The sequence below is a fragment of the Benincasa hispida genome, chromosome 8 (genome assembly GCF_027475165.1).
Source record: "Benincasa hispida cultivar pf3 chromosome 8, pf3_genome.v1.1, whole genome shotgun sequence".
NCBI classification, from domain to species: Eukaryota; Viridiplantae; Streptophyta; class Magnoliopsida; order Cucurbitales; family Cucurbitaceae; genus Benincasa; species Benincasa hispida.
This window is the reverse complement of record NC_143485.1, coordinates 47901521-47916880: the sequence shown is the minus strand read 5'-3', so window position 1 is coordinate 47916880 and position 15360 is coordinate 47901521. Positions and strand designations below refer to the sequence as shown.

Below are 15360 nucleotides of genomic sequence, written 5' to 3'. Positions count from 1 at the left end.
TACAACTATCCTCAACGAGTTGCAGACATACCAATCTTTACTGAAAAGTAAGGAAAGGAAAAGGGTTGAGACAAATGTTGCTTCATCCTCTAAGACATTCTATCGAGGTTCGACCTCAAGAATGAAGTCTGCACCTTCTACTTCTAACTCTGCAAAGGGGAAAAACAAGAAGGGTGGTAAAAGGAAAGGGAAAGTGCCTGCTAACTCGCCACTTGTCGCCCCAAAGAGGTGTCCACCACCAGTTGAAAAGGTAAAATGTTTCCACTACAATCAGGATGGACACTGGAAGAGGAATTGTCCTCACTGGCTGAAGGGAAGGAAGACCGCCAAGGCTAAGGCCAAGGCAGATAAAGGTAAATATGATTTATTTGTGTTAGAAACATGTTTAGTGGAGAATGATGATTCTGCCTGGATAATTTATTCGGGTGCCACTAATCACGTTTGTTCTTCTTTTCAGGGGATTAGATCCTGGCGATAGCTGGAGGCTGGTGAGATGACGATGCGAGTAGGCATCGGGCACGTCGTCTCAGCTGTGGTAGTGGGAGACATCCAGTTATCTTTACAGAATAGGTTTCTAGTTTTAAGAGATGTGTATATTGTTCCTGAACTTAAGAGGAACCTTATTTCTGTAAAGTGTCTGTTACAATGTAAATATACACTTTCTTTTAATGTGGATAAAGTGTTTATTCATAAAGATGATGTTGAAATTGGTACAGCTTATCTGGAAAGTAACTTGTATGTGCTAAGATCGTTAGCTTTAAGTTCCCTCCATAACAAAGAGTTGTTTAAATCTGCTATAACTCAATCTAAACGTCAACGAATTTCTCCAAAAGAAAATGCCCAACTTTGACACCTTCAATTAGAGCACATCAATCTCAATAGGATTGAAAGATTGGTAAAGAATGGGCTTCTAAGTGAGGTAGAAGAAAATTCTTTACCGGTGTATGAATCTTGCCTTGAGGGTAAGATGACTAAAATACCTTTTACTGGAAAAGGTTATCGAGCCAAAAAGCCTCTTGAGTTTGTACATTTTGACCTTTATGGTCCTATGAATGTGCGAGCCCAAGGTGGCTATGAGTATTTTATCAGTTTTACTGATGATTACTCTAGAATGGGTATGTTTATTTGATGCAACGGAAGTTTGAATCCTTTGAAAAGTTCAAAGAGTTCAAGGCTAAAGTTGAAAATGCATTGGATAGACAGATTAAAATACTTCGATCAGATCGAGGTGGAGAGTTTTTGGACTCAACATTCCAAGACAATTTGATAAAACGTGGAATCGTTTCCCAACTCTCAACGTCGGGTACAGCTCAGCAGAATGGTGTAGCAGAGAGGAGAAATAGAACCTTGTTGGACATGGTTCGTCCGATGATGAGTTATGCTTCTTTACCAGACTCGTTTTGGGGTTTCGCCATGGAGATTGTGGTTTACATACTCATCTGTATTCCTTTCAAGAGTGTTGCAAGAACACCTCTAGAGTTGTAGAACGTGCGTCACTTCCGCATTTGGGGTTGCCCTGCACATGTGCTTGAGGCAAATTCCAAAAAGTTGGAACCACGGTCGAGATTTGCCTCTTTGTAGGCTACCCTAAAGGTACACGAGGGGGTTATTTCTATGATCCATCAGAAAATAGGATGTTTGTTTCCACGAACGCTACTTTCCTGGAGGAGGATCATATAAGGGAGCATAGTTCACATAGTAAAGTCATGTTACGTGAGCTTTCCAACGAAACTACTAAAACTTCAACAAGAGTTGTTGAAGGACCTGCTTCATCAACAAGAGTTGTTGATGATAGTTCATCTAGTAGGTCGGTTCCACCTCAAAAGTTGAAGAAACCTCAACACAGTGGAAGGGTTGCGAACCCGCCCATTCACTATCTGGGTTTCACATAAATCCTTACTATGGTAGTAGATGGCGACGTTGAGGATTTGTTGTCTTATCAGAAGGCGATGGAGGATGTAGACTGGGATGAATAGGTTAAAGCCATGGATCTCGAGATGAAGTCGATGTACTTCAACTTTGTATGGGATCTTGTAGATCAGCCTGATGGGGTAAGACCTATAGGTTGTAAATGGATCTACAAGCGCAAACGGGGTGCTGATGGGAAGGTGCAAACCTTCAAGGCTCGACTTGTGGTAAAGGGTTATACCAAGGTAGAGGGAGTCGACTATGAGGAGATTTTCTCATCTGTTGCCATGTTAAAGTTGATCTGCATCCTCCTGTCCATTTGCAGCTTATTATAATTATGAGATCTGGCAAATGGACGTCAAGACTACCTTTCTGAATGGAAATGTTGAGGAGACCATTTACATAGTACAACTCGAGGGATTCATTGCCCAAGGTCAAGAGCAAAAAGTTTGCAAACTGAATCGATCCATTTATGGGCTGAAACAGGCATCTTGATCTTGGAACATATGGTTTGATACTGTGATCAAGTCATATGGCTTTGACCAGAACGTTGATAAACCTTGTGTCTATAAGAAGATTGTCAACGCTTTAGTAGTTTTCTTCGTGTTATATGTAGACGATATATTACTCATTGGGAATTATGTAAGTCTACTGATTGCAATTAAGAACTGGCTAGCGACCCAATTCTAAATGAAGATTTGGGAGAGGCTCAGTTTGTTTTGGGTATACAAATTTGTTTAGATCATAAGAAGAAAGTCCTAGCACTGTCTCAGGCATCATACATTAACAAGATGTTGTTCAAGTACTCGATGCAGGACTTCAAAATAGGCCTATTGCTGTTCAAGCATGGAGTCACTTTGTTTAAGGACATGTGTCCTAAGATGCCTCAAGAGGTTGAGGAAATGAGATAGGTCCCATATGCATCTACCTTTGGCAGTTTGATGTATGTGATGCTCTGTACTAGACCAGACATCTGCTACACTATGGGAATAGTTAGTAGGTATCAGTCTAACCCAGGCCAGGGTCACTGAACCGTAGTGAAAATATCCTCAAGTATCTTTAGAGAATAAGGAACTATATATTCGTATATGGATCTAGGAATTTGATATTTACTGGATACACGGATTCTGACTTTCAAATTGATAAGAACTTTCGTAAGTCCACTCCAGGGTCAGCCTTTACTCTTAACGGAGGAGCTGTAGTATGGCGAAGCACTAAGCAGAGGTGCATCGCTGACTCCACTATGGAGGCGGAGTACATAGCGGCTTGCGAAGCTACTAAAAAGGTCGTCTAGCTCAGGAAGTTCTTGATAGATATGTCTAAGTCAATCACCCTCTATTGTGACAATAATGGTGTTGTGGTGAACTCCAAGAAGCCTAGGAGTCACTGGCGCGACAAACACATAGAGTGGAAGTATCACCTGATCCACGAGTAGTGAATTAAGGGGACGTGATCGTCACGAAGATCGCTTTGGAGCACAATGTTACTGACCCATTTATGAAGGCTCTCACGGCTACAGTGTTTGAGGGTCACTTTCAGAGCATGGGTCTACGGGACTGCCCGCTGCTGGACTAGAGCAAATGGGAGATTTTCTTATATTGGGCTTTTATGCCCTAGTTTATTGTTTTTTGTACTTGTTTTTATACACCCCACTTCGTTTTAGGACAAATGGGAGATTGCTGGGGTTGATGTCTTAAAGTCTTGTGTCCTGTAGTTTGTAAACAGTTTGTACGAACACTTGTGATGTATAATATATGATATTTACTTCACTTCTTGATTTTGCTCATCTGGATGTTTTATTTGCTTTACCACACACCAATAAACTAAAATCCTTGGTTGTCTTTATGTAACTTAAGCATGTATGTGGTGACATACAAGTGGATCATGTCTTAAGTGATAACCAAAATAGTCTGTAGTATATGGATATAAGAGGGAAATCTTATCCTAGTAACGCTACAGATACGGCCCGCTTTGTGGAATAAGTACAAGTGTTATGACTTATCACAGATGGTCTGATCTCGATCATTCGTGTAGAGGATATGCGAGTGGGGGCGTCCTATACAAAGAGTTTGTATAAGACTTGACCACGAAGTGTTAACGTCTTGTTATATAACACCGTTCATGACAGAGATTTCACTTCACTAGGATGACCATAGATAACATGACCTCAATCTTGAGTGAGTTGGGAACTTCTGCCATTGAGGGCGGTCCTTTGATTTGCATGGGTGCGAGTGGCCAGGACTCCGACTCAAACCTACCAGGGGATTCGTCTGATTTGGGAGTTGGGAACTCAACTACACAAGATGGAATTCACTCCTTCCCCGAAGCAGGGGCAAGTAGATAGATAGCTCCCTTGAGGGCTGATTCCAAGGCTTGAACGATGTGGCATTACACACCTTCTCATGGCCCAAAAGATGTTCACACATAGTTGGACTATGTTGTATTATTCATTAGAGGGATCAATGGTACTTAAGAAGTAAGAAGTAATTACAGGGGAAAAACGGTAAATTGGCCCAGTTGTACTTACGAGCATCTGTGAAAGGTTATCGTACTCATGATTGGTGATATCCAATGGACAAAGAAATATATCTGTGGTAAGAAGAGTTCAGCTATCAGTTTTTAGTGAAATGCCTGGTAGTTAACGGATGGTGGATCTCGTGGCTAAAGAGTTTAGTCAGCTATTCACATACCGTTGGAGCTTCGAGCCATAGGTCCATAAGGTCCCCTTGGTAGCTTGGATAAAAAATGAGAATCAATTTTTGGGTCAGTTTGAAATGTTCAAATTGACAAGAGGGAGTTCGATTATATATGATATAATTGAACTGGTTAATTATATATGATATGAATGACTAAATGTATGAGATACATTATTTTGGAGGAAATTGGATATAAATATGATTTATATCAAGTAGAGGAGAAAACACTATAGTTGATATATGATATCAAACTATAGGTTAAGAATATAATATGATTATATTTATTATTTATTAATTGGGCGATTATGAGATAATTGGCCGAAATTTTCTCCGAATTCGTGTGATAGTGGGAAGTTCAATTCAGTTTTAGTAACTGAAGAATAAAATGAAAATAGTTTTCATTTTGCACATGAGACACATTATCGCTCATGATATGATAAGTATTGTAACACTTAGTGTTGAGAGCCTATATGATAGCGCCCGTTTACTAAACAATCGCACACTCGCACTTTTCTAAACGATCGCCCGCGATTTCCTAAACGATTGCTTACCTCTTCCTAGACGATTGCTTAGCACTTAAGCGTATCTAAACGATCGCTTACCTTTTGATAAATGATCGCTTACCTTTTACTACACGATCGTGTATCTCGTTCTAAACGATCAAGCACCCGACTATACGATAGTCTTCCCTTCCTCCCACTTTCTTGTTTGTAGTACACGATAGCTTTTCCTCTTCCTCTCTACCAATTCCATCAAAGCCCACCCTTTGGATTCTCACTCTGAGAATACTGAGGGCTTCGAGTGGTGGTGTCGTCCCTCTTGCCTGTTGTTCGTGCGCTGCTATTCATCTAGATGACCATGGTGTTGCTGGGCGATCACTTGCTGGAGAGAAAGAACGAGAGGAGTTCGTTCACAAAGAGACTGAGCTTTTTTTTTTTTTTTTTAAGAAAGTCTTCAACTGGTACGTTCTTTCAGTCTTTTGTTTTTACCTTTTAAAGCATGCCAGTAATTTAGCGTTAGCAATGCATATCTATATGTTTGAATGTATAGGTGTAACTTCTGTCACAATGAATTGGAAAGATCCGCTTCCACTCATAGGTACTCTTCTATAAGAATTCCTTCAATTAGAAGCTCCAATGATACAAGATTAATTAATTAAACTCTTTAATTAAATTGATCAACATTCATGAACTGTCACTCACTCCACTAAAGACCGCCAGTTTTGCTCTTCATACTGTAGATATATTTTCGTGTCCATTCGATATAACCAATCAAATGTGCATTGACCTTTCACAATTTGCTCATAAATACAGCTGGGTCAAAATTACCGTTTTACTACTATAGTTACATCTAACTCTTTAAGTACCACTTATCCCTCTAATGAACAATTAGTTGTAGTCCCACTAAAACTAGACCCCTCTCTAGCCAGTGAGAGAGTGAGGCACCTCATTGTTCAAGACTCGAAATCAACCATTAAAGGAGTAATTGATCTACTTACCCTAATAATGGGGAGAAGTGAATTCCTTCTTATGTAGTTGTGTTCTTAACTCCCTACTGGAACGAATCCCCAAAATGGTAGGCATATTGAGTCGGAAAATCTGGCTCTCACTCATACAGATCAAAGGACAGCCCTTATAGGCAGGAGTTCACAACTCACTCAGAATTAAAGTCAAGTTACCTATGATCACCTTCGTGAAATATAAGTCTCTTCAAGTAATAGTGTTATAAAGATAAACTAATCATTTCGTGGACCGATCTTATACAAACTCTTTGTATAGGATACTCCACTCACATATCTCTACCTGAATGATCAAGATCAGATCATCTGTAATACTTTATAACAATTGTAATAATTATAAAACAGGTCGTATTTGTAGCGTCACCAGAATAAGGTACCCAGCCTTATCCATCTACTACAAATCATTCAAGTTATTACTTAAACATGACCCATGTGTATGTCTCCACATACATATTTTAAGCTTCATCAAATGACCTTGGATCTTCGTTCATTAGTTTTGGGTTTATGCAACTAAATGTCAAAAAAAATAACAATTTATTTTATTAAATGAATAATCTATCTGTACAAATGAAATATACACTAAGAAACCACGAGATTTATGGCATCAACCCCAATAAAGAATTGCTTAAATTTTGTCTGGATGGGCTTCTATCCCTCTCCGATGAACCATAAAGCCCAATAACTTCCCTGATGTTACCCTAAAAGTACATTTGGTAGGGTTTAACTTCATATTATACTTGTAAAGGATCTGGAACGCTTCTTCAAGGTTAGCCTCATGTTATCTAGCTTTCATACTCTTTACTAATATATCATCTATGTACACTTCCATGTTTTTTTTCCAATAAGCGGAGCAAACTTGTTATTTACCAATCTTTGATATGTAGCTCCTACATTCTTAATTTCAAATGGCATGACCGTGTAGTAGTATGTACCTTTACTTGTAATGAAGGAAGTTTTCTATCGGTCTGATCCATTCATCTTAATCTAGTTATAGCCTGAATATGCATCCATGAAACTCAAAATCTCGTGGCCAACTGTTACATCTACTAACTAATCTATCATAGGATGGGAAATACTATGTTCTGGACAAGCTTTATTGAGATCGGTTAATTATATACACATTTGCCACTTACCATTTGCTTTCTTCACCAAAAATACATTAGACATCCATTAAGGGTAATGGACCTCTCTAATGAATTTGGCTTTCAACAAATCGTTTACCTGATTTGCTATGATCTCGTTCCGCCCTTGATTAAACATTCGTTGCTTTTTCTTTACTGGTTTAAAACCTCTATCCACATTAAGGCAATGTACTATTATGTTGGGATCAATTTCGGGCATATCCTCATGTGACTAAGCAAATATGTCTGCATTCTTCCTAAAAAATCTGCTCAAGCTCTCTATTTGCTCTACTCACATTTTGGTTCCAATATTTAACATTTTATCCTCTTTGGTGAGTGAGATTGATTCCAAAGTTGTTGCTAGTTGGCTTCCTTGGTTTGCCTCAGCGCTGGCCTTCGCTTCTCCTCTTTGGTTGAAGATTTGATTATTCCTTCTTTCTTTTGAAGATTTGAAATTTTCTTCCGATTCGGGTCTTCCCCTCTCGAAATTCCTTAGGTTGGCCTTTTTCTTTGGTTGAGAGCATGGATGTTTCTTTTTCTTATGGAAGAATAAAAAGTCCCTTTCGATCCGAGTTCTCCTTTCTTAAAAGTTGAATGGTCAGCCTCGGCTTCAGCCTTAGCCTTAGCCAAACAAACATGTTTTGGCTCCACTTCGTTCCCTTCACTGTCTTCCTTGTCCACTGCTTCAGCACATAGCTTCAAAACCTTCAATTCTCTAGTTTGGGGTCATGAGGATCTAATTCACCTAGCCCCTATCTTTGGGCTTTAAATATCTTCTCAAGTCGACCCTCATGAGGTCAAAGAGACTCTTCACCTCGGATCTCTAATGGGTGGCAATCTTGATCGATACTATCTTCTCTGTCTTTCATTGGTTGATCCTCAGGCAGAGATCAAGGAGCTTCTTCTCTCCAAACTTACTGATGGTGGTATTCTTGGTTAGATTCATCTCCGTCCAAATTCATGCTTATGAAACCTTTGGCTCATTCTAAATAGATCTTCTAAGCATGCTCTTGAGTATTCTTCCCCACAGACGGCGCCAACTTTTGATGCCAAATTTTTACCAAACGAGCGTTCCTGATCTGTACAAGGCAACCACAGTAAGTTGTTGATTTAGGGAAAGTAAGCTAATTTGCAAGTAAAGAGAAACTTGGACACTGGTGTGATGTTAGCCACAATCACTTCGATGCTTAAATCAGAAGATTGGAAGGAAAAGAGAAAATTTGATACTGATTGTAGAACTTACTTGTCGTTTACGTTCTTCTCTGTCTTATTTATAGGTTTTGCCCCTCCTCTTATTTCTTATCCGATTAGGGTTTTTGACTGAACTACCTATTTCACGAATTCTCTTTGGGCCGAGCTTGACCAATCCAATATGTTTACCTGGCACTTTTAGGGTTGCATTCCTTTTGGGCCAAGCTTATGCTGGGCCAGACAACCTTGGGCTGCTCCTGATGGGCTCAAGCCCATCTCCCTTTTCATTTGCCGTATGTTAATCATTCTATCCCTGGTTCCAGAATCCACCCACAACACATGATTCTATTCATAAAAGGAAATATATTTTGATAATTTTGGAAATAATTTTTTTTTATCTTAATTAATTATGAAACAAAGTAAAGAACGAAAAATTTTAATTACTAGGCAATCGAAAAAACTTTACAAATTTAAATAACTAGGTGGTCGGAAAAAGACATTTTGGTGGTTGAAAATAATAATAATATTAATAATTGCATTTATTTTAGTAAAGACTCGAGCCTAAGGGATCAAAGGTATGAGGGGAGTTCGGATTACGAAACCACTTTTACACTTTAAGATCATTTAGAAGTTCGTTTTATATCTCAAGTAGGGGTGAAAGGATGAACTAAAAAACCGATTAAATCGACCAAATTGAACCGAAAATTGTTAGCAGTTCGGTTCTTAATTGGTTTGGCCGTTGGCGCGGGTTACAAGGAAGAGAAACTAAATTGGACAGTTCGCCCAATCATCCGAAGCCTAGGCCCATTGACTCTCCACCCAATCATCCCTATTAACTCTTTACTCACTCGTCATTCACCGGTTCGGCGTCGATTTTCATGTTTCCTTCACCGAAATGGACAGTTCGGCTCGGTTTTGCACATAATCCGAGCCAGACCAAGCTATTTACATTCCTAATCTCAAAGATGAAAGCCAAATTATTATGGAAGCCTTTTTAATGATAGTTTTAAGTATAGTATTAACCTTCTTTCGACATGTCGATATTTCTATCGATATTTTCAATTTCCATGGATCGATATCAATATGAGGGATGAATTGATATTTTTATTGTATGATAGAAAAATCCATGAAATAATAAAGAAAAAGTAACAAAATATTATTATTTAAATATATTATAAATAATAGACATTAATTTGTTCTTTTAATTTATGTTCTTTTTTCTAGAAATATCTATATAAATCAATATTTTATAGATATTTCCATAAATTAAAACCTTACTATTTCTATCGAAATCGATATTCTAAACCTTAGTTTTAAGTAGTAATTAACTACAATACCATTGTCTTCTCTTTTGTGTGTATTTTTTAAAGTAATACTTAGTGTAAGTTACATTCATCTTCATGCATTTTCTTCCATCACAAAGAAAAATAAAACTAAAATAAGATATTAAAAAAAAGGATTATGTAACAAGCTCTGATTGAATATTTAGGTGGGCGACATAAAAACCGGATTGCACCAAAATATTTTTCTTGATTTTATAAATGGTTTTCCTTCAAATTGAATAGGCTAATCAGTCTAGACCACTTTTCACTCTCCCATTCCCTCATTACTCACTTAATACTTTTCACTTAATTTCCATCTTTGAAATTTTGCTTATTTAATTCTTACTAGTCTAATAACATGTGTAATGCTTAAAATATGGTCTAATTTTATGTTTCATTTGAAAATTAACTTATAATTTTTAATAACTTAAAATATCATTTTGCTCTTTATATTTTTAAATATTAAATTTTAATTTCATAATTTCTATAAATCTTAAATCTAGTTCCTCAAAATAATTTTTTCTTACTTTGAATGTTTATAAGATTGATTTAAATAAATTTGTTAAAATCACTTACTTTTCTAATCACACATTCATTTTTAGGGGTGTTCAACAAATCCGATGATCCGAAAAAACTGATAAATCTAACTCAATCCGTGCAGTTTGGGTTGGATTGTTCAAATAAATGAAAAATTTATGGGTTGGGTTGGTTCATAGGTTCACCTAATATAACCCAAACCAACCTAGACCAACCCAAGTTTATTATTAACTTTAAAATATATTTTTTTGATTACTTATATCACAATTATTTATACATATATTTATTTGAATTTTATTTAATCCAAATATTTTTTGAATAATTTATTCTTCAACAACTCTTAAAAGTAGGTTTTTTGCACCTTAGAAAGAAAATTTTCACTATATAAATTGAAATTGAGTTATTAATCTTAATTCAATATATAAAAATAATTAAATTAGATTTTTACCTATTTACGTTTTGCTTCTTTTTAGAACAAAATTTTAAATAAATGGCCCGATTAACCCGAACCAACCAAACATTTTCATGGTTCCAACATTTTCATGGTTGGGTTGGGTTGAGTTCATTTTTTAATAAGGATTATTTGAATTGAAGAAATTTACAACCTGAACAATTGGGTTGGATCTAAAAAGTCTTTCAATCCAATCCAACCACATCTTTATTCATTTCTGTGTCTTTTAAAATATTCCCTATGGTAGAATCAACCTTATTTCTAATAAATTTTCAATTTTATTCTTTATAAATTAATATCAATTTTGTATATCTAGTATATTCTTCCTACAGCCATTTTTTATATTCTAAATTTTCAAATTGATTAGTTCAGTGTCACTAACATTTTCTTTAAATTATGTCCTCTTTTATAATTAAAAATTCACCTACTTCTCTTATATTTAGCAAATAACCTTATAATCAATAAATAATCTAACGCAAAAAAAATAAAATTTTAAATTGTAAGCATGAATGATATAATATTTTAAATAATTATTCGAAATATAATTATTTTATTAAAAAAAATGCAAATTTTGATAGCAGATCAATTTGGTCATTGCGGTTAATCAAACAATTTAGCAATCTTTGTTAATCAATATAACCTATTTTTTAAAATTTAAAGCTCAAATTTATCAAATACTAATTTACTTCATTTTATAATTAAATTATTTAAATATACTGTTGTTGACAATCATTTTAAAAACTATAATAACTCCAAATTTAAGGTTGCCTTTGAAATTGTTTTTAAGAGTGTTAGAAGTAATTACCTAAAAATCTTAACCGTTTGAGTATTTGGTAAGTTTGATTGTGTATAAGTTTATTAGAATCACTTTATCAATCACTGGTTCATTCTCACAGTTTTTAGCTATAGATTTTTATAGAAACTACAGTTCTTAAAGAAAATTTCAATTCTCAATTTTAATCTTTATAAATTAAAATTGATTTGGTATATTTAATATATTCCTAAAAAAACTAATTTCTATATCTTAACTTTACAAATTGATTAGTTCAATGTCACGGATTATTTTTTAAAAATAATATCATTTATTTTTAAGAGAAAAACATTTACCTATTTCTCTCCTATTTAACAAATAATCTTATACTTAAGAAATAGGGTAATAGCAATGGATATCATTTTTAGTGATAATAACTAAGTGTATAACAATATTTTAAAAAAATTGCAAATATAGTAAAGTCTATCAATTATACGATATATCAGTAATAAACTTCTATCATTGATACAGTCGATCACAGATAAATTTCTACTAGTATTATAGTCTAACACTCATAAGCTATTTAAATTTTACTCTATTTACAATTTCTTTATTTACAATTTCTTTTTTATATTATGTTATAGCTATTAATATTTTTGAGTTTATTATTATAAGATAACTACGAACAAATATCCATTTTCTGGCAGGAGCATTTCATATTTTGGGCCTTGTGGGTTATTGGCGCTGTTCCTCCACGTAGGAACAAGGGGCCAACTAATATGACTTGGGCCTCATAAGCATAGTATTAATCGAACATCCTTTGCACAGCAATTTTTTCTTGGTTTTCTACTGGCCTAAATAAATAGGTTCAATCACACAAATCTCTAAAGATTACTATTTTCTATATGAATAATCTAACGAGTTATTGTTTTATATAAAACTCTAGTCTAATTTACTTCTTTTTAGCTCTCTTTATCATTCAATTTTATTTTAGAAAATATATAATAATATTAATATCAAAAGACATGTAAGAAATTTTTTTTAACAATTTTGAACTTTTCAAAATAGTCTTTTTTTTATAAAAAAAAAAAAAAAAAACTACACAAATAAGAAATGTTGGAGGTGAATGAGGTTGAATTGTTTTTGAATGTGGTTGAGAATGGGGCTGAGAATATTGGGGTTGAGAATGTTGGGGTTGAGAAGATTGAGATTGAGTTTTAAACTTCTTCCCTTTTTTGAAACACTTAGGTGTGAACTTGACTGATTTTTTCCTTTTCCGACACTCTCGGCCATTTATTTCCTATATTTAAATTATAAGTCAGTGGTAGTACAATTTTAAGAATACTAATTCATGCAATAGTCATACCTCGACTTCAGTGGCATCCTTTTCAGTTGACGTCCCCAAAGTGAAATGGATCCTAACACTGAATGCTTCAATTGCCGTCCCCACAACCGCCTCCAATTCAAATATTGGATCTTGATCGTAACAGTTTTGGACTGCTCATTGATCGTCCCTGCTGGCTATTCACTATGGGTTTTCTGGTGGGTCTGAAAGGGATCTTGTGCATCAATCTGTGGGGGATCATCATCATTATGAGGTTCCTAATTATCGTTACCATCACCATTATTATCATCACGAGTCCCTCATCATGATGCCCTTGTATTATTACTATCATGAACAAATCAAACGAACTATTCTATCAAGGGAGACGATCGTCTAAGAATATGTAAAAGATCGTTTAGAAACTCTATACGATCATCTGTGAAATCTAAATAATCGTCTAGAAAATGTAAACGATCGTCTAGAAAATATGGACAATTGTCTAGAAAATATAAACGATCGTCTAGAAAATATAAACGATCGTCTAGAAAATGTAAACGATCGTCTAGACAATATGGACAATTGTCTAGAAAATATAAACGATCGTTTAGACAATCTATACGATCGTCTAGACAATGTAAACTATCGTTTAGACAATCTATATGATCGTCTAGAAAATACATACATCACACAGTCGATGGGCCATCATCTTGATCTCGTTCAGTTGTTGGTCCATTAGATGATGTTGGACAGTAAACGTATCTCCCATGTGACGAACCATGGTAGTCAAGTTCGCCAAATCTTTTCGAACTTCTTTTATTTCTTCCTTAAGAATCTTGTACAATTTGGAATGACAATGTCTGGAGGACTTTTGTTACTTACGTGGTTCCAACTATGTTTGGTTAGTCTAAACCGGTATACGTGGTTCTGGCTCTATACGTTACACATTTAGCTCTAGCTTTCTACATGGGGTTCATGCTCTTTGTGCCCTCCAAAGGACTCATGAGTGTCGACAGAGTGTTCAACCCTTCAATCCTTCTTTCCCAAACAACAGGAACCACATTAAGTCCTTCAAGTCAGTTGTCCTTGTACCTTAACTCCTCTGTGCTAGGTACAAGTTTTGACACAACAATAGTCTCTACATAAATAAATGAGCAAGTCAAAATGCATGAAACTATAAACAAAATGAGCAAGTTAGAAGTGATCGGTTACTTACTTTTTGAGTGGAAAACTTTATTGCTCAATGATTTATAAGATGAAGCACGAGAACAAGTCCATCTAAGAATTCTAGGAATTTCATCCTTGCTGATTTTGGTGGCTATGAACTTACTTGATGTGGATAAAATTTGATAAGCCCAACCCTACGAAATAGAAACTTTGTTACACGTACAAAACACACAAGTTCAATGTATATTGAAGTGAATTAGAAACAAAAGTACATACCTGGAAAGCAAGTACGAATCCCTTTATACAGTAATGTGAGGCATGGTGATCACCTTTTTCTTTCTTTGAATCATATGCCTCCTTCTTCCCGTACATGATAGTCTTCATGCTATTCAATGTACGTCCATAGAAGAGCAAAGACCAATCATAATGTACAAAGATGTTTTGGTCATCGACAATCCCAAATATATTGCTATCGAACTGGGGTTTCTTGTCTTTTCTAATCATCACCGTTTCAATGAACAACGCCAATGCAACCTTGAAGCATCTTCGTCATTAGTAAAATTGAAATTCTCGAAGGCGATCTCCACATCCTTGCAAGAACTATCCTTTCCATTTGGGTCCTTGGGTCCAAGAATGAGTTCTCGCAGTCGTTCACTTTTTTTTCTTTCCACTGTTTCCTTGGTCGACCACAACCCAATTATCAAGTTAAAGTCCTCTTGGGAGAATATTACCTTTTTCCCTAGAATGTTGAATGAAATAAAGTCTAGGTTCGCATCTACTACCTCCCTTAATAGAAAGTGGTGCAAAAGTTGTCTATTGAAAACAAGATCTATATCCAACAGAGGACCAAAGGTCATTTTCCTATACAGTCTCATATGTGCTTCTATCAACTTTTTCTTAATGACAGGGGCAATTTTGTGGACTTGGCAAGCGACGGTAGTAGGAAAATATTTCTCAACAGAGACGACCATCTTACCAATCTGACAACCGTGTACATTACAAGAATTAGTAAGCAATCGCACAGCAAAAACTAAGCAATCACATAACAAAAACTAAGCAATCATATAACAAAAACTAAATAATCGCATAACAAAACCTAAACGATAGTATAACAAAAACTAAACGATCGCATAATAGATATCTAAACAACCGCGTAACAGTTAGCCAAGTGATCGCATAACAGATGTCTAAACGATCGCTAACAATTAGTCAAATGATCACATCATGGATATCTAAACGATCGCGTAACAATTAGCTAAACGATTGCATAGCAATTAGCTAAACAATCGCGTAACAGTTAGCTAAACGATCGCATAACAAATGTCTAAATGATCGTTTAATAGTTAGCTAGACGATCGTGTAACAGTTAGCTAAAC

At 35.5% G+C, this 15360-nt stretch overlaps 1 pseudogene; it reads right to left on the bottom strand.

Moving 5' to 3' along the window:
• Positions 1-13017: 13017 nt before the first annotated feature.
• Positions 13018-14847, bottom strand: LOC120090911 (uncharacterized; annotated as a pseudogene).
• Positions 14848-15360: the final 513 nt, after the last annotated feature.